Source organism: Electrophorus electricus, chromosome 1 (genome assembly GCF_041902795.1).
Source record: "Electrophorus electricus isolate QZ-2024a chromosome 1, ASM4190279v1, whole genome shotgun sequence".
In the NCBI taxonomy this organism is placed as follows: domain Eukaryota; kingdom Metazoa; phylum Chordata; class Actinopteri; order Gymnotiformes; family Gymnotidae; genus Electrophorus; species Electrophorus electricus.
In genome coordinates, this window is record NC_137497.1 from 36526208 (window position 1) to 36549929 (window position 23722).

Here is a 23722-nt window from a genome sequence, read left to right on the forward strand (position 1 = left end):
GTTATCCATTACATGCTGTTACCTTGGAACTTTGACAAAAACAGGAGATAATCACTATAGCGTTTCAGCAGTTTTTTTCCAGCAGTGACACAGGCCTAAAGGAAGGTCACCAATACAATACACTTACTTTTTCTGACCACTCCCCTCTCTAAGGAATCAAGGCCTCCTGTGTGAACTTATAGACCTGTCTTGCTCTACAAAACAAAAGCACAACTGCTACTTCAGAGACTATCAGTCATTCGGTTTTAGAGAAGTCCTTTTTAAATTCGCAATACATGAGCATAAACGGACCATAAAATTAAAACCGCGACACCGACCTTTGTTACAAGTAGTGAATTATCCAGACACTTTTAACCAGGGAAAGTGTACCTGCTGCCTTATTAAGTGCATATGCTCTTGAGAACTCAGTATGCCCTGTAATGCCAAAATAGATTCTGAGAAATTATGTTTGTTGTGCACAAAGAATGACAATGGCAGAGAAAGACAGAACCTGGGTAGTAGCATTTGGACTATGACTGTGTGAGCACCCTATGAGCAGGAGGAAAGACAGTATGTCCTCCCACACAGGATCAGACCGACGCATACAGGTGAGGGCTGAACAGCACTTTCAAATGATCAGACAGGACTAGTACTAGTACTAATTAGAGTGAAGAAATTATTTGATTTTCATTTTACATATGCCTAATGTTGGGATTATTTTTATTTTGTTGCACAACATTTTATTCTGTGTACAGAGGGCATTGTCACAAGAGACAATTACAATAATAGCCATGATTGTTAACATTACAGTAAGTTATCTAAAATTCTTTCATGGTTTTAATACATGTAGAAGTATTTAATCTATTCATGATAATATAGCTGGCATCCAGTACAACTGCTTCTACTTTATTGCTCTTAGAGAGATATCCTCCTACGGAGTTTAGCTTTAAACACATTTGAACCAGGCAACCAATACCCATAGATGCATCTTTACATTAGACGTGTGTTAGATCACCATTTACTGATTTTTATTTCTCCCAACCATCCAAACCATGTGTACTCTTGCCACAGGCCAGTACTGGAAGGAACTATATGGATTTTGGCAATACTGAGATCAAACCAGAAACGTTTTGATGTGGAAAAAAAAGGTTAATTTTGAGTTACCTAGAGAAATGTATTCAATGTTTTTTTAAGACCTAGTTCATTTGTCGGAGATTGCTGTCAAATGTTTTCTGCATGCAACTCTAATTGCCACAAACTGAATATCTAGATCCAATGGTGATGCTCCACAAAGGCTTTTCTTCTAACCCCCACACCTGTCTGGATTGGTGTCTGGATTGGTGGTGTTACTGTGTGTTATGGGTATAGGTGTGCCTGTGCCAGTAGTGTCCACCCATGGAACATCACTTAAAGCTGATGCTTCTGGCTTATTCTGCACTTATATGTACACCACAAAACAACATTGTTGTGATAGTTTTGTAATATGCATATTGTTGTGTCTTAAGCTTCTCAACTAGCACCTTCATTTCCCTTTGTTTTGATCTGAAGAGATTTCCAGCACCAGCCCTGTTCATTTTGACAGCATTTGGAAGTTTGCCGAATATTTGCTCAGCAGATGGCCCTTAAATTTACGTGGATTTGAGTTCTAGACTGTGTGAGTTTATGAGTAGATTTAACTTGGATTTCAAGTAACTGATAAATAATTTTAATTTACTTGAGCTAAATGCTGTATATCAGCAATATGGCTGATCAATTGATCATTACAATCACCCACTGTAAAAAAAAAAGTTTAAGTGGTTCGGACCAAACAGGGAAAGACAATGCCCTGCATTTACAAGTTTATGTGAACTATTTTAATAGTATAACCTCTTATGTTATATAAGCCGTTGCAATGAAAAAAACATCTATCAACCATGTATATCCCCTTTTTGTGAAATCAGTTTTTCAGTTTTTTAGTTTTTGAACTTTTATATTAAAATTACATTAAAATGTTAAATATGCTTAATTTAGACTTACCTTACTTCATTCATGTGGGCATTTAAAAATAAAACTTGCAATAATGCTTTCTATTATTGTTTTTATTTTGTAGAATGTGGAAAAAAGTAAATGGACATATATGTTTTTTCATTGCAAGGGCTCATATATTGTGTTCTCTTAAAGAGTTTATATACTGCCAGTAGACCTCAAAACCAGGAATTTGTACAGTATAGATGTGCATAAGGTATTCTATATACCCTAACCTAATAAGATTGCTTATTCAGATTTGTTCTAAGCAGTCTTGGGTGAATACCCTAAACCAAGGTCCCTTGAAACAGCAAGGATGACTTCAGTCCACCTGTAGTTCAGATGCCTCTTGCAAATAAATATAGTTCTGATAATTCAAAAATGCCAACAATAAGCAAAATATTTGAAGGTAAAAAAAAAACTACCAAAAAACCAAAAAAAAAACCAAAAAAAAAACCCCAAAACAAAACCAGCCTCATCCAGGATCAATCATAATTTAGAATATCGTTTTGGGCCAAACAAAGTGTCATCTATATGTAATTGCATGGAACACTTGTAGTTTTGGGGAATTCTTTAAAAACAAATTTAAATGCATATAGTACCAGTCAAAGGTATGGACACACCTACTCTGTTTATTCCTCCTTTTGTACAGTTTAAAAAAACAGGAAAGGTATCAAATCAATGAAATCATACACATGTGATCAACAAATATCTTTTAGATTCTTTGAAGTAACTGTCCTTTACTTTGATGGCAGCTTTGCACTTTTGGTGTTTTCTTAACCAGCTTCATGAGGCAACCACCTATGACACTTTTCCTTCAGTCTTGAAGACATTCTCACATATGCAGAGCAATTGTATAGGGAGGGTGCATCTAAAATTGTGTGTGTGTGTGTGTGTGTGTGTGTGTGTGTGTGTGTGTGTGTGTGTGTGTGTGTGTGTGTGTGTGAGTGTGTGTCTGTCTTTTGAAAATGAATATATAGGCTAACACCTTTCCCAAGTTATATTTGTGTTAGAAAGAGATTTAAGTATAGTCCATTAGATTAAAATGCCTTTATTACTATTAAAACATACATTCAGTCAGGAGTATCCAAATTTTGACTGGTACTATAGTCTACAGTACCAATAATAAACTCCAGAGTAAAGGTGTTTATTATATACTGTAGTCTACATTATATAATAAACTCCAGTGTAAAGGTATTTGCGGTATAATTGAGAGGAATGAATGTGTAGATTTGTGTTACAGTAAAGTACATTCCATCAGTAAAGGAGTTAATTTTACTTTCAAATATGAAATGTTTCTTATTACGTTTTTCAGTGTATTAGAGGACTGGCCTAAACATACACAACTGCAGAGAATCAGACATTTTATGTCCTGAACCTGCAGGGTTACCCCCCTGCCAATTTCCAGCATTCGTTTGACAAAGTTGATCCAGGAACCACAGGGGTGTCAAAAGGCAGCACCAAAGTGTATTATAATAAGGCTGAAATGAAACTCAGCAGGTTGTTAGCTCTCCAGGAGCATAGCTTTCTCTTGTAAAGTTTCTAAGACCTTTATTGACCCAGAAGAGCATTCAAAACTATGAAACCCCATCAAGCGAATGAGTATTTCATATGCATTTTTAATGCACTGAGTCAAAGAAATTGTTTTCTTCTTACTTGTAGCCTCAGTCATTCCCACAGGGTTTATCCTACTCTCGTGAAATTAAATTGCAAATACGCAATTCTCAATCACCGTTTTGGACCTGGTGTGCCACAATGGGGAACATTTACAAAGACAGACTGAACCTAAGGTGCAGTTTGTTTATGCATCACAATAAGGCAGGCAATGCGTAGTCTGTTATGCTCAGTTCCTGTAACACAAATAGGCGTTGACTGCTGCCTGCCAGCCTATTTGGAGCAATGAACTGAAGATGCCTATGAGCAATGTTGATTCTGTGGAGAAAAAAGAGGTCAAAAGGGAGGTGAGTGTACAACTGCGAGTGGTAGTGCACAGGCTGTGAGGCTCACTTACTATAGCTATACATTGCCCGAGTCATAGATCTGGCGTCAGGTCAAACAGGCCTTGTGTTTGTTTGTGATCTGTCAATTCTTGATTGGATCAATGGACTGCATGAGCTGTAAACAAAGATCATTGCCCCTGTTCCCTGAAAAATAGTTTAATGATAGTGTTCCAGCTTGCCAATTCAGAAATTCAGTCAATTAGGCATGGCATTAACTGCACTTTTAGTGGGCATTCAATAACAAAAGGCTAATTTCATATATGTGATTTGAATAGTTCACATCTTGATCTAAAGTACTCTAAAAAAAAATGTAACCTAACCATCTGATGAAAGAACAGGAAAGTGTTGGAAAATGCATATGGTCAGATCCATCATAAGCACTTATGAACTTTTTCCAAGTATAAAGGTCTTAAACTACATTTGCTAACAGCTTCTTTCATGCTGGCCCATTCATACAGAAGAATGATCTACTGAAAACTGAAAAATGTACTTGAATGCAATTTTTTCGAAACATTTTCCCCAATCCCTTTTTTCTTAAATGGACTATTTCATGGGTCAGGGTGACACAGTCATTTTTACTTAAAATGCATTTCATTTTCAGCAAGTGAACATATTTAGGTTATACACACAAGCACAAAATTCACACATTTCTGTGCATTTACTGAGACCCCAATGTTTACAGTTGTTTTGTTGCTCTGACTGGTGATTAACTTCATGTTTACAATAATCAACAAAAAAATACAATAAAATAAATAGTAATATGGTCAAATTAAAAAGGTGGATTAAAATTTTATAGAAATATCATTATAAATATACATCATTGTTTTTGCTACATTTGAGTTTCTTTACTCTTTTATGGGTGTGGTAGCGTAAGGCTGCGGCATTAAAATCCGATTTTTGCGTTTCTTTTAAATAGACTAAAGCTATTCGGCTTTAGATACATCCTTAAGGACTAGTTGGATTTGATATATATTACACCAATTGGTTCTTGGTGTAGGCTGTGTGCAAACGTATTTATTAAAGGTCACAACAGAGCACGATTTTTGTCAGGTAATTTAATTTAAGCGAATAGAGACCTTTTCCTCTGGCTAGCAACGTACACGTCAGATAGGCGGGGAGTGATAAAATCACCAGGTCGGCCGTGGTGTGAGAATTTGAACTAATGTGGTTGAATACGTTTGGACCTAACTGACCATATCTTTAAATCAGTAATACATCTGATTGTCATGTATTATCATGTCCATGACACATGCAAATAAAAATCTAAATGACTTTTTTATTTAGTGATAAAATAAGTGCATAATAGACCTACTTTTTAAATTTACATGAAACAGATTTTTAGCAAACTGGCTTGTGGGCTAGAAAAGTCGCTTACATGAATGGATTACTCCGACCCAGATATACTTGCTAAAGTAAATATTTCTATCAAGCAACAATTTATTTTCAATAATTCGCAGTAGGTTAGCATAAAGCGACGTACTGACGGAAACCAACCACAATGCTTGTGTCCAACGCCGAGTTTTAGTTGCGCGAGAGCTGTCGGCGCGCGGTGCGCCAGCAGCAGTAACGGCTGTAACGGCCACTTGGAAGGGAGTCCTGCATACAGCACTAGTCATCTGGTCGTGGCAGTGTACCGTGGCTTCATTTTAACTTTCGGTTTTTATAAATAATTCGCTCGTTCTCGTACTATTCTCTCGCTAGAAACCCATAAATTGCCTCCTTGTGAGCATTTCATTGAGTGATAGGACAATTTGCGTCGTGGGGACTCGCTTCAGTTTCGCGTCCAGCACGCAGGGACGATGACTAAACGGAGGATCCGGTTGCGTGTGGGATGGCTTTATTTATTCTTTATTGAGTAAGTATTTAGATTGTCTTTATGTCTTTATAATATAATATGTATATGTCTTTATGTCTTATAATATAAGCTTTAAATAAATTGTTGTCGCTGTTGTTCGACTTAAACCTCGACTCACATTATAAAATAACATACAATAGAAAAATATGTTTTTGTTCCCGGCGCTTTGTGAAACTGACATCGTCTTTCAAGATATTTCCGCTGATGGTCGTTTTGGGTAATCTTCAAAATGCTGACTATACGCAACTCCATAATAGCTGCTGTTCACTGCTGAATTGTTACGACAACTGATTGTAGGCATCGTTGTTTGACGGGTGTTGACGGGAGAGCACGGTTGTGATGTGCTCATGCATGATTTCTCTGAACGTGGAAAATGCTCGATCAGAATTTGAATTCATGATCAAAGACGCGGACCCTGTTATGAACCTTGATTATAATATTTTGCCCTCACTTTCAGTCTATCCAGTATAAACTCGCTCTTACGCAGATGCTTGTGCCACTGTGGCTGACAAGACTGAATGCTGACAAAATGTTTGACATGAGTAATACATTGCGAGAGAATTTAAACACTGTTAAGTTTAAAAAAAACAACAACAACAAGAAGGACCATGCTTATACATACGTATTTAGTCTGTAGGCAGCCAATCAGTAGAAGAAACCGCTTCATAAATGAGAGGTTATATGCACCACTCACAATGGGGTTTATAGTTTGTCCTGAGTAGCTTTGGCTTCTGAATCAGATACTGTGGAAAAGAGCAAAGGAAAATGTGTTATAATTTTCCAAAGGTCCTTGCTTGCTCATGGGTTCATTTCAGTTTTGAAAATCCTATTTGCACCAAAAGAGTGTGGAACTAATATCTGACAAATACAGCTAATAGCATTTAGATTGGTTGTGAAGTAAACCCTTTGGTTTAACACTATTGAATAGATGTGTTCTAGTCTTTGAAAGGTATAAAAAAGAAGTCTCTGCTCTGTTAAATATACTAAATCAGAGCACACCGTTTCAATGTAATAAATTGTTATTTAAATGTTAGGGTTCTATTTAGGGTTTTTGCTCAGTTGTTGAAACTGCGCAAATTGAGAGGGCACTTGTAAAATAGCAGGTCAGCAGTTCATATTCACTGGAAACCAGTGTCCACTATTCATAATATAATCCATTATATATTTTCATTTACTGTAGTAATTGCTGATTGAAGAGCTGGACTTTACACCGTACAGGTTCATTAGGTACAATTACACAAAGTGCAGTGGAGGCCAGAACTTTCCAATCGGCCCCTGTCAGTGATAGGCAGGAGGCTCTTATTATTGTAAAGAAATTCTCTAACGTATTTTGCTAATTAGGTGTGAGTTAACCCTGTTGTATAATCTGGACCTGAATCCAGCTATCATACCCAAGTTCACAAACAATAGATGTTTGACCAAACCCGCAACAACCTTAACACAATGTCCTTGATATAAGTGGCTGTTGTTTAGTGCATTTGCTGCTCAGTCAATGATTTTTTGGGGGACAAAGCCTTCAGCCCCTCCCTTTAGTGTAGTGAAATAAGACGCTCACAGCTGCCACTATGTTCTCCTCCTCAGGATAGGGCAAAGCTTCTGCTCAGATGGTAAGAAGAAACTACATAATAACAGTTTGATGCTTGTAAATAGATCTGAAATACATATAATACTTCTGTTTACAATCACTGTCCCAGATGTGTATGCATTATAATTACTGTAGAGGTTTTTCATAAACATTTTTTGGCCCTGGCCCAAGAATTATATTTGCTTTATTAACATAATTAGATTGGCACATGTTCTATAATTGCTGGGCAGATTGTCATAACAATGGAGGTATGGACTTTAAGCCATCTAACTATGCCCATGGAATAGAGCATGATGTTTTACTTTTTTGTTTGTTTGTTATTTATTTGTTAAGGATACTGTGACTGCATGTGAAAAAGCTGTAAGTGAATCCTTTCATTTGGAATGAAAAGTTGCTGTGCTGAATTTCTTCCATTGTCCCAGACTGCTGAAAAGGCTTGTCCCTCTGCTGTGGAACAACAATAGCAAAATAAAAATAAAAATGCTGGCAAAGTCAAGGGCATGTCTCTATCACCAGCAACACACCTGCTCATGCTGGGGAAATTTACAATGTGCCCACCCACAAAGTGGGTTTATTTTCAGGAATGAGGAGAAGATGGAGTTTATAATGAAGGTTATGTAGAAAATGAAGTGAATTTTTGTTTGCATAAGATTTGTGCTACTTGTCCATCCATAAGGACATACTTTTTCCAAGTACCTCCACCATGGCTTAGGCCATGAGACTTTTAATTGTACAATGTAAAAAAAGACATTCACAGACTCATTGAAGGGCATGTACTGCACATGTAATGGCTGAACTTATGTTTCATAATTGGTGTGATGGTGTATGTCTGCCAGTTACATGTCAGAAGCATAACTGTGCAAAACATGCTTCCAGGCCTGACAGATTTGTTTTCCACATCTGTCAGAGGTAGACAGTTATGTTCACCATGTCCATATCTATGAGGCAACATCGTATGTGACGATAATCATTTTCAGTATAGAATTTCTGGAATTGAGGTCATGGGTGCATAAAAATGTTCTACTCCCACATCAGTCTGATGGGTGCAGGTAGACATGTGCTTGGAATCAGGGCTTTCCTAGGAAGGGTGAAACATTTGCTTTACACACTTCAACTAAGTCGATTTTACATCTCAGATGAGCTCTAAGAGTTTTTCATGTGAAAAGTCTAACTGCCCACTATCCTGAGAGCTGCTATCATGAGATGCAGCCTGCTGTTCTGAGAGATTGAGTACTGAGCAAGATGGAGAGAGAGGGAGAGAGAGGAAGGGAGATGAAGAGAGAGGGAGAGATAGAGGGGGAGAAAGAGAAGTACTGATGCAGTGTAGAAGTGCACAATCACTAACAATGAATTAATGTGATTTCCGTATTTTTACTTCCACAGTGTGTTGCAGTAGATATATATTCCCACTAGAGTTAAGCCTAGAGGCTCCTTTGTCTATAACCTACAATCTAGGACAGTAATAGGAGCAGGCATATCTGTCTCACCAGTAACCTAGTTCTAGTTAAAGTACTCCAAATTATCTCTGTGCCAAAAGTACTATTTCAATTTGGGCTTCACAGAATGTTTTAATAGACACTTTGCCATGCAATTTGTGGACTTATGGGCAATATCACAGATTCTTGTCTGTCACAATATTTTATACTGTACACAAAAATAACTGCTATGCACAGTATGCATGTATTCACACACATATACATATACACAAATACACATAAACAAGAAAACAAAGTATTTGTGGGTGTAATTATACTGTATTGTACATTTTACAAGTTTGTTTTCCCCTCGTGGATCCCTAACATTTTAAAAACAGACGTCTCTTTTGATGTAAAAGTAACAATGACAGTAGTGGGACTATGTTTCGCCTCCTCAAGGAGCGGGATGTACTGAGATGCAACAAGCTGTATGATCTTTGGAGCCTCACTTAAAAGATGCCAGTCCAGGATGAAAAGTATAATGCATAGTAGAGAAAAGGGTAGACATTTGATGATTATCTTTATGTTTCTCTATGATGGTCTTATTTAGTGTCTTTATAAATGTCTTGTTTTGTTATTGAAACATCATAGGCATGCATTTGTTAGAGGATATGAATCAAATGCAGAAGCATTTTTACAGAGCACAGCCAGATGGGTTTTTTCATCGCCAGTCTGCAGCTCTGATTTTGACTGTGGTTGAAGCTTGTTTCAGGACTCAGGAGACACACATGTGGATGAAAGCGACTTCCTCTGGAGACATCGAAGCAGAATCTTTGACAGCAAGTCTTATGAAGCTATAATCCCTCTCCTCATACCATGCTTGCTCAGTTCCTCTCACATTTTGCCTCTTTTGCCATCTGAGTGTTATTGCACTTCAGTGGATTTCCAGCTCCTGAGATGGCTCCCTTTTGTTTGTATGCTGATGCTGAAGGTCTTCGCTGTACACTCAGTACCTGGCTGTTTGGACGCCTACAGCATAACAGCAGGAGAACGGCTGCTTGTGTCTGTGATGTTCTGTCTCCTTTGGTGCAGGTATAGTGTCCCTCCTATCCCTGGCAGTGCTGTCCTGTGAGCACTACTAGACCGTGATGGCAGCCCTGCAGGCCAACTCCACCAGCTATAGGAAGGCAATTGTGGGCATTGCCTTCTCTTGGCTCTACTCCATGGTCTTGAAGCTGCTTCCCATTCAGCTGGAGCAGCTATGGGCGGGAGGGGCACGGCACCACCTGCAGCGTGAACTCTTCGGCCAGGACCACCAACAACGTGTCTTACATCATCTGTCTCTTCTTCTTCCGCCTTGTCCTTCCCTTTATGGAGATTGTTTACAGCTACGGTAAGATGCTGCAGGCCATTAAGCAGGTAGGTTTAGACTGTTGGCTAATTCTAGTGAAATGTTGTATAGTTGTATAGAGTATATGAAAATGCCAGTTCTAGATCACCACCAGATTGACAGTGCTATTCCATTAGTATTACTGTTGAACTGTTACTAGGCATCAACTTATTAAAATGAAATCAGATTCATATTGATTGATGGTATAATTTCTAGGCACTAAGACTTTAAATCCAGTTACCTCAGAAATGACAGATATGAAAGTGGGTGCCCAAGGTCCCATGCATGTGCTTAACTCTGACTTATATACTCCTTGTGCAAACAGATAAGCTAGCCAACTAAATGGCCTTTTGATTGCTCTCCCAGCAAATGTACATTGTGTTTAGCCTCTGGCGATCTGAGTCTGGAGCTGTGATGAAGAAGAGGAGGAGCAGGAGAAAATAATTGCAGGCATAGTGCAGTGAGCAATCATAAATAGTATGTCCCTGAATAATTAATCAGTTAACTGCTCTGTTGATTCCTATGATAAGAAAGGTTGTTTCAGTCAAGGCCAAATTGAAGACTGTGGTCCTTGACTCCTATCTTGTCACATGCCTACAACTCCCTTTGGAAAAATTAATCAAAGGCAAACTGAATCTCACAAGAAAATGTAACAGCCTCAGGGTGTGTCAGGCTTGTGAGCCCAATGACCCTTAAGAAAGTGGTCAAAGAAAGAAAATGTGAGCAACTTAGAGTGGTCCATTCAGAATTCTAATATCTGGCTGGCTGAAAAGCTGTATGAAAAATGAGTCTAACTGTAACTGGGTTTTTTTTGTTTGTTTGTTTGTTTGTTTTTACATGGAATCTAATTTAGTAATACATGGAAACCATCATCCTGTCCAGAATATATCACCAGCTAGGAGCAGACTGACTATTTATATGACATGATGACATGCTTGCATGATGACTAAATGCTTGGATTTGCAGTAGAACCTATTCATATATGAAACTCCACATTTACTTCCAGAAAATGGAAGGTCTCCGTTTGTGCAGCGTACAGCTTTCACTTTGAGTTGCCCTTATCTGCTTTCAAAATGGAAACAGCAGCAACAAATACCAACCACTCAGATCACCTGTGCCTGAATGTCTGCTGGACAATTAAATGTACAGCAAAGCCACACACTGGAGAATAGCTTCATTCCCTACCCTCCCTTAGAGGAGGCTGCAGGGCTGTTTTGAGAGTAACTGCATCTGTAGTTGCAGGCTGGGGTGGAATACAAGATTAACACAACTATCCAATGTACTTGAGCAAATGCAGAATGTGGAGATGGTCCTTTTGAAATTTACATTTATGTATCTGGCAGATGCTCTTATTCAGAGCAACTTATAATTACAATCATGTTATGGATGCAGGCAAATGTAGTGATGGTGGTGCCCAAGGACTCTTATTGGTAAAATACAGTGCACTTGCTGGTACAGGGGATTGATCCCCAGTCCCCCTCAGCAGAGGCAGCATTTCTATCTGCTGATAGCCTTTCCTTAGAGGCCATGCTGATTGTCATGCTTTAAAACCCGCTACTGTGAGAGAGGGAACCTTTTTTAGGTCAGGATTGAGGCAAATAATCTTGATCTAGGGATTAATCAATAGAGGCACAGAGATGAATGGGAACCAAATATATACTGTGAGAGTGGAAATCATTTTCAATTAATGAATAACAATTAGACACAAGGGCCAGGGAGGAGTGCATGGGAGTCTTTAGTCTCTCTGGACCACTCACTCTGTCACCTGGAGGGCAAATAAAAGATTACACAAGCAGACACACGTGCTTGTACACACAAATACATATACCACACACACACACACACACACACACACACACACACACACACACACACACACGCACACACACACACTCATATCCATGCATATCCACATCCTATACATTTGGATCATACACTCACATAGTTATGTAGACATAGGTTCCAGTCACTTATTATTCAGTAAGTACATGCACCCCTGCTCACACACACACACACACACACACACACACACACACACACACACACACACACAGAGGAGTGAGTGCAATGTTCACAGTCAGTACAGTCATGTGGAGAAGCAATGGAGCATTGCGCTATGCATCAGCTTTGAATTGCAGGGCCAACTTAATGCTATTACATATTTCACACTGAAAGCCTTTCACAAACAAATCAGAGTGGACAGACTGTAAAGCCACTCATGGTATTTGTGCATCGGTAGAGCCTCAGCAGCACAGAAGATGCAGATGAGTTGGTTCCAGATGAGTTGGTGGCAGGGTGCTGTTTATGTTCTTCATCTTGTCATGCTCAGTATTCTCGATGCAGATGCTATTTTAAGTACAGATGTGAGAAAATGAGTACGTGTCAATCCACACATACACATTTTTTTGTAATATATCACTTCTAATATATATAATAGCTTGTTTAGACATTTATTTCATCCTAACCAATTGCAGGAAAGTCCTAGCATGAGATCACATTTTGGCAAAGCTTCTTTTTCTACCCTAATCATGATGGCTTCCTGTGGGAGGGTTCTTGCCCACTTGAATTAAGTTGTAGGGATGGTGACAAATGCTGATCAGCTGAGAGGTCTATCTTTGGTAAGTTAAGGGTCCTGTGCATTTCACTGACAATTTGAAGATGGAAGTCTCCTGCCAGCTGTGATGACTAGGACCCGAAAATTTGTGGTTGACCAATATATCAGCTGGTCGATTAATTGGGCCAGTTAATGCCATTTTGAGATGATCGACCGATGTCTGAGCTCACGAGGCCAAAAATTAAAAAATGCACAAAAACACAAAGCAGGTGGCCCTGTCAGTCTGGCAGATGTGTAATGATGTTAGAGCTCCCCATTGTGTCCATTTTGCCATTTAATGGGCTGATGTCAGTTGGTGTTGTGAAATAGTGCATACCAATGCTGAATGTAACATTACCTGAGCGAAAACAGTAAAATATTTATTCCTAATTTTCAAAGTAATATATTTAATTGGTTACTCTTACTGTCTATAATTAGATTTGATATAATTGGATAGAATATGTGAATAATGTTATTTGGGAATTGTAATTTTAACAAGCCTTTAACCAGCTAAACTAGCTAGCTAGCTAGCTTACAGGGTCAAGAACTATTCTTGTCTTAACTCAGAAATCTACTATCATAAGTGATTGATTTGATAGTTATAAGATACCTAACTTTTGATACAGTTGTTTGCATTAGCTAATGGGAGATTTAACTTGTTGGCAATACTCTGAAAGCTAGTGTTATGTCATGAACTCCCCAACAATGTTTTGGGGGAGGAACATTACGGTTTTCTAGGTAACATACAGTCTCTGCACTTATATGTATGTGTATCTCCTTCTGTATGCGCACGTGCATGTCTCTCTCCCTCTGCATGTACACCAGCTTGGAATAATTAGCTTAACTATATAAGAGAGAGAATGTCTGCTCTATCACCTTGTCACTTCTAGTCACTCAGATTATATGAGCAGGCGGTGCAAACAAAGTTATGTTTTTTCATTTGTTTGATCGCTTAGATTGGCTATTTGCCTTGTAACCGATTCTGTTAACAAGCCTAAACAAACAAACATTTGCTTCAGGACAGTTTTGGGAAGGTGGTGAAAAGTTAGAGCCCTGTACTATAACTCTCATGCACCCTGCTGGTTTTTTACTACCTGTGGACACTCTTTTTGTTTGTTGTTTTTTTTTTTATTTAAAATAAGTGCACTGCAGACAAAGTACAGTAGTGCAGATAATCACTAAACAATAACTATTTATAAATGTTCATTTAAGTTCAGTAATTTTGATATTAATTAAAGTGATTTCTAGAGGAATATATCTTAACAAAAATTACAATATTTGCAGAACTGCTCAGTGTTCTCAACAGACCAGTTGTGTTCAGTATGCTCACCACACCAGCCTCCTTGACCTTCTCTCCTTTCTCTTTAAGAGACTTCCTTGAAAACTGCCTATGAACACATTCTGTAGCTCAAGCACAGCTCACTTCATTGGGGGCAGCAGCTCATCTCTACTGCTCTTGCTAAACCCTGGTGTTGTTCCATTGATCCAAACAAGCAAAAAAGCATTAGCATCATAATCATTAGCATCATCATCATCATCATCATCATCATCATCATCATCATCATCATCATCATCATCATCATCATCATCAGCTTATTGTTATTATTATTATTATTATTATTATTATTATTATTATTATTAAGAAGAAGAATATAAGACTATTAGTTTGATATAGGTATTAAACAACAGTCACTTGAAACCAGAAACAACTGCAGTACCCACCTAACCACTCACACATCCTACAACCAAATAAGACAGAAAAGGGGAAAGAAAAAGGTTATTTAAAAAATAAAACATGTAAACATCATCAGTGGTCAGGGGATGAGAGAAAGAGAAGAAATATTACTTCTGAATATTACTGAAAAATCAAAGAAAAAATCTTCTCAAATGTGCCATGCCTTTCAGGGTAAGCCTCAATTTTTCCAGTTGTAGGAAGAAAATCAAATCTTTTAGCCTGTGCTTATGTGTACAGGGAGTGGGCTGCTTCCAGAGAAATAGAATAAAGCATCTAGCTAACAATGTACAGAAGGCCATGGCTTCAGGATTATGAGCTGAGAGGTTGGTGTCTGTGGGGACAGAGCCCTCTAAGGGACACTGTCCAAAAGGCATCGCCATAACAGAGGAGAGGCAGTTGTGTAGAGACCACAAGCAGGAATCGGAGTCGTGACCAAAACATATTACTCAGTGTAGCTAGGACCTGTTGGCATGTGTCAAAGTTAGTCCAATGTGTGTGATAAACAAATTTCAGTTGAATGAGATTATGCCTAGAGCACACTGAAGAGCACTGGATGTGAAGTATTATTTTATCCCATAATCTGTCTTCATGATGAAGTTGTCTAACTGGGAGAAGAGGGGAGGAGGCTAAGGAGGTTATTGTATCATAGGGAGATGTGACTGTGCCTCTACAATTAATATTACTTTCAAAGATGGTGTCTGGGGAGACCCAGAATGGGGTTTTAGAAAGTCAGGGACAAGGTTTTAAATTTGAAAGTACAGTATCTAACAATATGCGTTTTAAGGAGGGGATATTTGGAGAAGTATGGGGGAAGTTGTTTACAAGTCCTTCACAACCCTGACTCCTGCTCTTTCACAACCACAGAAATCTGGATCCAGTAGCAAGACAGGGGATAATGGATTACTCTTAATAGGCAACTGCCCAGAAAAAAGATGATCAAAATTGGCACCAGATGCATACTGCACAACTAGATATCTAGAGGAATATGTGTGTGTGGAAGCTAGTAGAGTAAACAGAGGAAATACTTAATAGGGTCCAGCTCTACAGCTATCCAGTCTAAGTCCTATGTCTATGTCAGCTATCCAGTCTATGTCCCTAAGACCATAATGATCTTCTCTCCAGTAGAGGACTGAATGGATTTTTGCCAACCAGTAATAAAAGAGGAAATTACGTGGGTCTTGGAAGAAATGAATTTCTGATTTTTAACATGGCTTTTATTCCGAATAAAATTTGATAAATATTGATCCAAGGTATCGAAAAATAATTTGGGGATAAAATGGGAATTATCTGGATTATATAAAAAATATATTTGGATTATATTTGGTAATATAGATTTTTTTTCTGAATTTAAATGGACAGTTAATGGAAGTGTAATAGCACCCTCCTCTTTGGCTCCCTCCATGCCATGTGGTTCCCTGTTTTTGTTTTTTCTTTTGTCCTGTTACTGTGTTGACATGTGCTCTTTGTGTACTCTCCGTTCCCATGTTTCCATGCCCCCTGTTAGCTGATCTTTAGTAGGAAGGTTTCCAGTTCAAGCCCCACCACTGCCAAGTTGCCACTGTTGGGCCCCTGAGTAAGGCCCTTAACCCTCAATTGCTCAAGTTGTACTCACTCATAATTGTAAGTCGCTTTGGATAAACGTGTCAGCTAAATACTATAAATGTAAATGTCACAAAAAGTGGGAGAGAAGAGCAACAAGAGAGGTTGCTTGACATGGTTGAACAGTGAAATTAAACTGAATTTAAATAAATCCAAGTATATAATTTTATGGCAAGCTAATTACAAAACCGATATATTCATAGATGGATCATTTTCTGTGTTTACTGTGTTTATTATTTATTATAACATTTTTATTATAGCACATTTATTCTACATTTATTATAACTGAAATTTAAATTATAGCCAGAAAATGCAAAAGACACAGGAATGTGTGTAGGATGATGTAAGGAAGTGGCAGGGTCAGGCAGGAATATCTGCATGCAATGAAGTCAAATAGAGATAAGAGCTAACGGTGTTCTTTAGTGAGAGCAAATTACCAAAGGGGAAAAAGGATACTCACCCAAAAGAAAAACAAGAAGAATTATCTGATTTGTACACATTGAAGCCAGTGGGGTTGCATAAAGAACTGTAACCCATGCAATAAATCTTTTGACAAACCCAAATATACTGATGGTATAAAGGAGGTCATTTCATTTGATCAAATGCTTTTGGATCAAGCATTAAAACTATCTCAGGGGAAAAGGACTGTGATGAAGAATGTATAATGTTTATGACTCTCCATGTTAAACAAAGAGTATCTACACTGGATGAAAACAGTCTGATCCGGGTGGAAAATACTACATAACACTGCCTCCATATATTTTGTAAGGATTTAAAAACTGTTAACCTTTATAGTGAGAAGACCAATTGGGCACTAGGCTCTGTTATCTAGTAACTTTATGTCTTTTTAAAAAATCAGTGACATAACAGCCTAATGAAGAGTCAAACAAAAAGAGAGTGAGAAAGTTCATGAGAAGTTTTTCAAGAAAACTCTGTAGAACATATGACATATGAACCTTTACTGCTCTGCATGGACTTTACTTTAGATACAGAATGTATATATGTATTTAATGTGTCAATTAAATAAATATTTGTATTCATATCTTACTCATAAAGCATCAATAAAAAAAATGTTGAAGCCATTATCGATTTCTAGAGGGTCTGTAATTATGTTGTCATTTGGACAGCCAATCCGTGCATTGTTATTTAGGGAAGAGGACTGTTTAAGGGAAAAGGCCAAAAACTAACTTGGATTATCTCCATGCTTGTAAAATGGCACTCAAGTGAAATTTGATATAATGAATGATTCTCTTTTTAAAGGTCTCAGGTGTTATGGCATAGTGTAGCTCAGAGAATTTGGAATAATGAGAAGTGCAGTACAATAATGTTTGGCCTCTGATATAGGACTTTCAGGCTCCCAAACTGTGGAAGACATACTCAGGACACAGTTCATTTCTAAAAAGATTTCTGTATACATGGCAAGTGACCTGACAGTCTGTGTCTGACAGTCCGTGTCTGACAGAATAAAGCCTTAGTGAGGAGTGACCTAAAATTGTATAAAACACAATAAACTGCCCTTCAATGATAAAACCATCCTAGTATCCTAGTATCTTCATATTCATGAAGTAAAGGCGGAGAACCTTTACCCAAATGCTGTCATCCATCTCTTCCCTACACTGGGTTTTCAGTGACTTTGGTGTACAGCTTTTCTTGCAACATTTTGGTAAAAAAAATTTTATACAAAAGCCCACTACAGTAACACATGCATTTCATTAGCCTTTCTGGACAGGAGCACTGGTCTATGTTAGTCCATGTTAAATGTTACATGCAATTGTTTGCAAGTCATAGAGTTGTGATCATTTAATAATGTAGTGGTTGCAACAATTTAATAATGTAATGTGGAATGATCATGAGGTGGATGCAAATGCTGAGAAGGGCAAGATTTATTAGGGGCAAATCCATAATCAGAGTCCCAGTCACATTCCAAGGTCATCAAGTCAACAAGGAGAATAAATGAATACATAATACAAAGGAACAAAACATAAAGACAAAAAAGCAGGCTATAACAAAACAACATGAACACAAACAGTGATATGAACAACTAACACAAGCAATAACGAACAAGGCATGGAGTAACAAATATCACAGGTAGCACACACGAAGATGCATGGAACCACAAAGACCAGCAACAAGACTAAATGAACACAGGGTATATATGCAATAAAAATGAGAACTAAAAAGGAACAGGTGATATAAATGAGAGAACAAAAACCAAAACAAGGACTGGAACAGGAATGGAGAAAATAAAATAAAGACATGAGACAGGGTAACTATAGGAGGCTAGGAGGGTCAATCATGACAAATAAATTGTTATAGTTGATCAGTTTAATTGGGCACCACCCTGATTAACAGGGAAAATTTATTAATTTTAACTAATTTATTAATGATTATTAATTTAGTCTCAAATCATGAAAGTCAGAAGTTTGACATGATTGTTTCTCATCTTCCAAAAATTGACTAACAGACGTAAAAACTAAGTACGTTTTTACTAAGTTTCACTATAGTAAAACAAACATAACAATGTAACGAAACCAGAATTAAGCCAAATGAGATTTGTGGTGGACCAAAGTGGCTAACTAATAAGAGAAAGGAAAGAAAAGGAAAACTGTGAGAATGACCAACTGGGCTGTCTAATTATCAAACCAAACAATGCCTACCAAAACCTATTAACCAAATGAGATTCATGGTAAGAGAGCTTGACTAAAAGTATACCAGAAAGACATAGAAGAGGAGAAACTGTCGTGAAACGCCCTGAGAGAACTAATGATAGGATTGAGGAGGCTGCATCACAGGTGGGAGGAAAGAGTTACTGGTCTAATTTTCATATATAAACAGTAGTGTCACTATTGATGCCAATATGTAATGTACAAATGTAAATGCCTGTCCTTATGACTCATTGGGCTCGACCCTATCAGACTGAGAAAGTGCTCATTTTCCATCAGGCTGTCTGTCTGGCACTGAAAGAGAGTCCGTCTCCATTGCATTGCTGGCTCGACCTTGCACAAGCGATGTAGGCCAATGACGATGAGACGACTAGGGTTCTTGATCCACAGGATTATATTTTCAGAGCTGGCTCAGTTAGAGAGCCTAGACCTTTTCAGGTAGGCCTTCAGAAGTAGGAGTTTTGTGTATCAGTGGCCATGCGTCCTTGCTTTTGACGACAATTATGTAATGGTTAATCGCTGATCAAACAATGAAACTTCATTCTCATTCAACACAACAAGTTGAGTTTGCTTGATATAAGCTGTGACGAGCAAATTCCATTGAACCCAAACTAAAGATAAGAGATTAAGCCGAACTGACAAAAAGTAACATAGGGTAACATGAAATTTGAGTACCCCCCCCCTCCCTTTTCTGTGGATCCTCTCCTCCTTTCCACTTCATACTTCACACTGCCCAAGGGGTCAAACCTTTGTCAGGTATATCCTGGGGAAAGGGCATGCCTTGATTCATGCATATTCAATGGGCTTTGTTTTCGTGATTAGGAGAAAAAGTTCCTGTAAGGCATTCAAGTTCACCACAAATCAATTAAACAAAAGACCACGTACCAATAAAAATAACCATGTATTTCTTAAACAATTTGTACCTCCATTATCCTAGAATGAGGTTTAACAAACAAAGTATAAAAGCTTGGGTTGGGTAAGGCGATTGGAGAGTCAGTCTAATTCCTTACCTATTTTCTTGAAGTTGAGAACTACTGACTTTAATATATTTTATCTAATTTGTTCATATGAGATTTATAATAAACACAGTTAGCAGTGGTAACAATTTGTTTACACCAAACACAAAATAAGCAACATTCATTAATTATGAGGAATAATGTGACTTTATAATGAACAAGTGAGTAATTAAACAATTATCAAATTCTATCAAATAATAGAAGCAAACATCACAGTTTAAAGGTTATATTAAGATAGCTATACATTACTGGTTGATTACCATTTAACATCATAGTAGGTTAGACTAGCAAGTTATTACTTTATGAAACTGTGAGACAATAAACATGTACATGTGAGAACATGAGAAATATTAAGATGTTACGAGAAAAGTTTGTTGTTCTGGTAAATTTTTGAGTCTGATGGAATTTATCATCACCGTTCCTTGAAGTATAACCAGGCTAGTAAGAGGTTCTTGCATTCCAATCTGTGGGTTTATGACTCATAAGAGGGGGTCAGGAAAAAAAGGTCAGAAAGACAGATCAGAGTTATAAGCCACCAATTAGGCCATCTTATGGCTTTGTTGCTCAGCATCATGGCGCAAGAGGGGTCCTGGTTCTTGTCTGTGGGCTGGGGGTAAGAGAAAGCCCACACTGACCAGATAAAATCTTTGCTACATCTACATATGTCCTCTAGGTACAACATATGTCCCCTAGGTACAACAGTTTCACACTTTCCATTTTCAAAAAAAAAAAAAAAAGTCTTCCTATAACACTTCTACACTGTGTGCACAATTATTAGGCAAGTTGTATTTTTGAGAATTTATTTTATTATTATTTATTATTTTATTATTTTATTATTTTATTAGAACTACAGTGATCTCGGTCAATCCAAAATGTTAATGAACCTCAAACCTAAATATTTAAGAAAGTCAAAGTGAGGTTTTGTCTTTCTTCAGAGAATATCTAATTCTATGTGTGCATAATTATTGGGCAACTATTGAAAAATGAAAAATGGAACTTTTCCCATCTCACTTGTTTATTTTCATCTGTTAAAGTGAGAATAATAAACAAACAACTCAAGATTTACAAATAAACATTTGACATTTAAAAAAAAAAAATCACTGACCAATATAGCCACCCTAACAGTCATAAGCCTTCCATTCATGGAGTCTGTCAGTTTTTTAATCTGATGATGATCAACTTTTTGTGCAGCAGCAATCACAGCCTCCTAGACACTTCAGAGATCTGTACTGTTTTCCTTCACTGTAAATCTCCCATTTAAGAAGGGCCCACAAGGTCTCAAAAGGGTTTCTGTCAGGTGAGGAAGGGGGCCATGTCATTATTCTTTCATCTTTAAGGCCTTTACTGGCTAGCCACGCAGTGGAGTACTTCGATGCATGCAATGCAGCATTGTCCTGTATAAAAATCATGCTCTTCTTGAAAGATGCAGACTTTTTCCTGTACCACTGCTTGAAGAAAGTGCCTTCTAAAAATGCAGTAGGCTTGAGAGTTGATTTTGAGTCCATCTTCAACCCAAAAAGGTCCAACTAGTTCATTTTTAATAATACCAGCCAATAGCAGTACCCCACCTCCACCTTGGTGGTGTCTGAGTCGAAGTGGAGCTCTGTGCCCATTACTGATCCAGCCATGGGCCCATCCACCTGGTCCATCGAGTCATACTCGTCTGATCAATCCATCAAACCTTTGAAAAATCTGTCTTCAAATATTTCTTGGCCCAGTTTTGACGTTTCACCTTATGTGTCTTGTTCAGTGGTGGTCAGGTTTCAGCCTTCCTTACATTGGCCATGTCTCAGAGTACTGAACAGCTTGTACTTCTGGGCACTCACAGGTAGGTTGCGGTTCTGGAATATGACAGCACTGAAGGACAATGGGTTCCTATTCGCTTCATGTTTGATTCTTCTGAAATCTTTGGCAGTTAATTTGCATCTTTTTTTTCTCAACACGTTTCTTGTGACCCTGTTAACTATTTGCAACAAAACGTTTGATGGTTCTGGGATCACGCCCCAATATCTTAGAAATTGTAAGAGTGCTGCATCCCTCTGAAAGACCTTTTACAATTTTTTACTTTTCAGAGTCAGTTAGATCTATTTTTCGGCCCATTTTGCCTGAGGAAAAGAAGCTGCCTAATAATTCTGCACACCTTGATGTAGGGTGTTGATCTCCTTAGGCCACACCTTCCCTCATTATACAAATACACATCACCTGATATGCTTAAGTCCAATAAGCATTGAAGTTTATACAGCTTGGAGTTAGAAAATATGCATAATAATGATGATATGGTCAAAATACTCTCTTGCCTAATAATTGTGCTCACAGTGTAGTAGTGCAGCTAGCAACACCAAATTCATCAAGATTAAATGTTTGATTCCTACATGTACTGTCATACTAATAAATGTAGACGTTGTTCTGGATATGAGCATATGCCAAAAAGGAAAGTGCCTGACATATGCCTTCACAACGCTTTCAGTCCATGGAATATTTTTATATGTTTTGAAACTGAGTTTCTAATAAAAATTTGGAATTAGAATTCCAAGAAGAGATTCATAATCTAGCCACATTACACATCAGAGCTTCATAAAACACCCATTTTTACATTTCTGGGCATTCAGTTAAAAATTGTTCTGCAGTGTCTTTACCAAAGACATGGGGAGAACTGTTTAGGCCCTTTATTGTTGGATGCTATACTGTATTGACATAAATATTTAGTATGTTGATGATGTATGTTTTTCAAGGTCGTTGTCATTACACCGCTAGCCCTCATAATCTTGTCTCCAAGGCCTGCTTAGTCAGCTACATCTTTGGTGGCTCATCAAAGTCTCCATCACCCCCTGTATGATGCCTTTGTCCTCACCTTCTTTGGTGCCTTCACCACTCACCATTCAACCAGCTGAATCTAGCATCATAACATTTAAAAGGACCTTTATTTAAGACATTGGTTTGGATGGTTTCTTTGTCATGTTGCTCCAGTGTTCATGACTCACTTGTGGCCCTTTACCTTCACATGCCTTTCTCAAGGCATCAGTATGTCTCCCTTTTCTCAAAGTGAGAAGATTATGCATTTCAAATTATTGTTTCTTTTTGCTATTTGTTTGCTTTTTTTTTTTTTTAAAGTGCATTTTCCGCTGCACAGGAGCTGTTCTAATAGCTGTCTTTTCCTAACAAACCACACCATACTGTTTATCTCATGCATATAGTTTGACAAAACAGAAAGTCTGTGGATACTTTGAAGCTGTGTTGGCACAACTCATAGACATGTGCTTTGTGCTATCTGGATGTTGCCCTATTCAACCTGATCCTTACTTCACCATGTGATGCTAATTGGCCAATTATCTCTATTGTTCACAATCAGAATTCCACAAAAAGCAAACCCCATGCAAATAAGGAAAATGTTTAAACCAGGCAACAGACCCTTACTGTCGGAATACATTTTCCAGATTGAGAACACATCTTCCAGATTCAGTGAACACATTTCATTTAGTAATGGAAGTAATGAGGCAGGAGGAAAGGGAGAGAGGGGAGCTTTTCTTCTATAGCACATGATATCCCAGGCCAGTAAATGGCTGATGTCTCTGGGGGCCTGTAGCAAATGCTTCTGTCGCACCTGCCGGATCTACCTGACTCAGGGTGGTGAGGCTCTTTATTAAGCACTGTGAATATGAACAGCCACATTCAGACATGTTTAAACATTTTCCTTATTTGCATAGGGTTTGTTTTTTTCCATGTGTATGTGACAAAATAATATTAATATGATGTCATATTTGCCTCCCTTTGAAACTGAAGTGGAGGGTCCTGGAGTTGATTTCTCCAGGAATGTAAGGACTCCTGCAGCCTGATGATTTTTTATGTATGAAAATCACAAAATAATAAACCAACCCTAAATACCCTTTA

General features: G+C 37.9%; 1 protein-coding gene across 4 annotated transcripts in view; it reads left to right on the plus strand.

The window, feature by feature from the left end:
* The first annotated feature begins 248 nt into the window (after positions 1-248).
* The window catches only part of LOC113576116 (uncharacterized), a 39063-nt gene continuing 15589 nt past the window's right edge, over positions 249-23722 (plus strand). For 2 of the 4 annotated variants that reach the window (XM_081718078.1, XM_081718097.1), the window contains exon 1: positions 5094-5838. The gene's annotated coding sequence lies outside the window, so the exon portion shown is untranslated. The other 2 variants (XM_081718085.1, XM_081718070.1) reach the window with 2 other exon arrangements.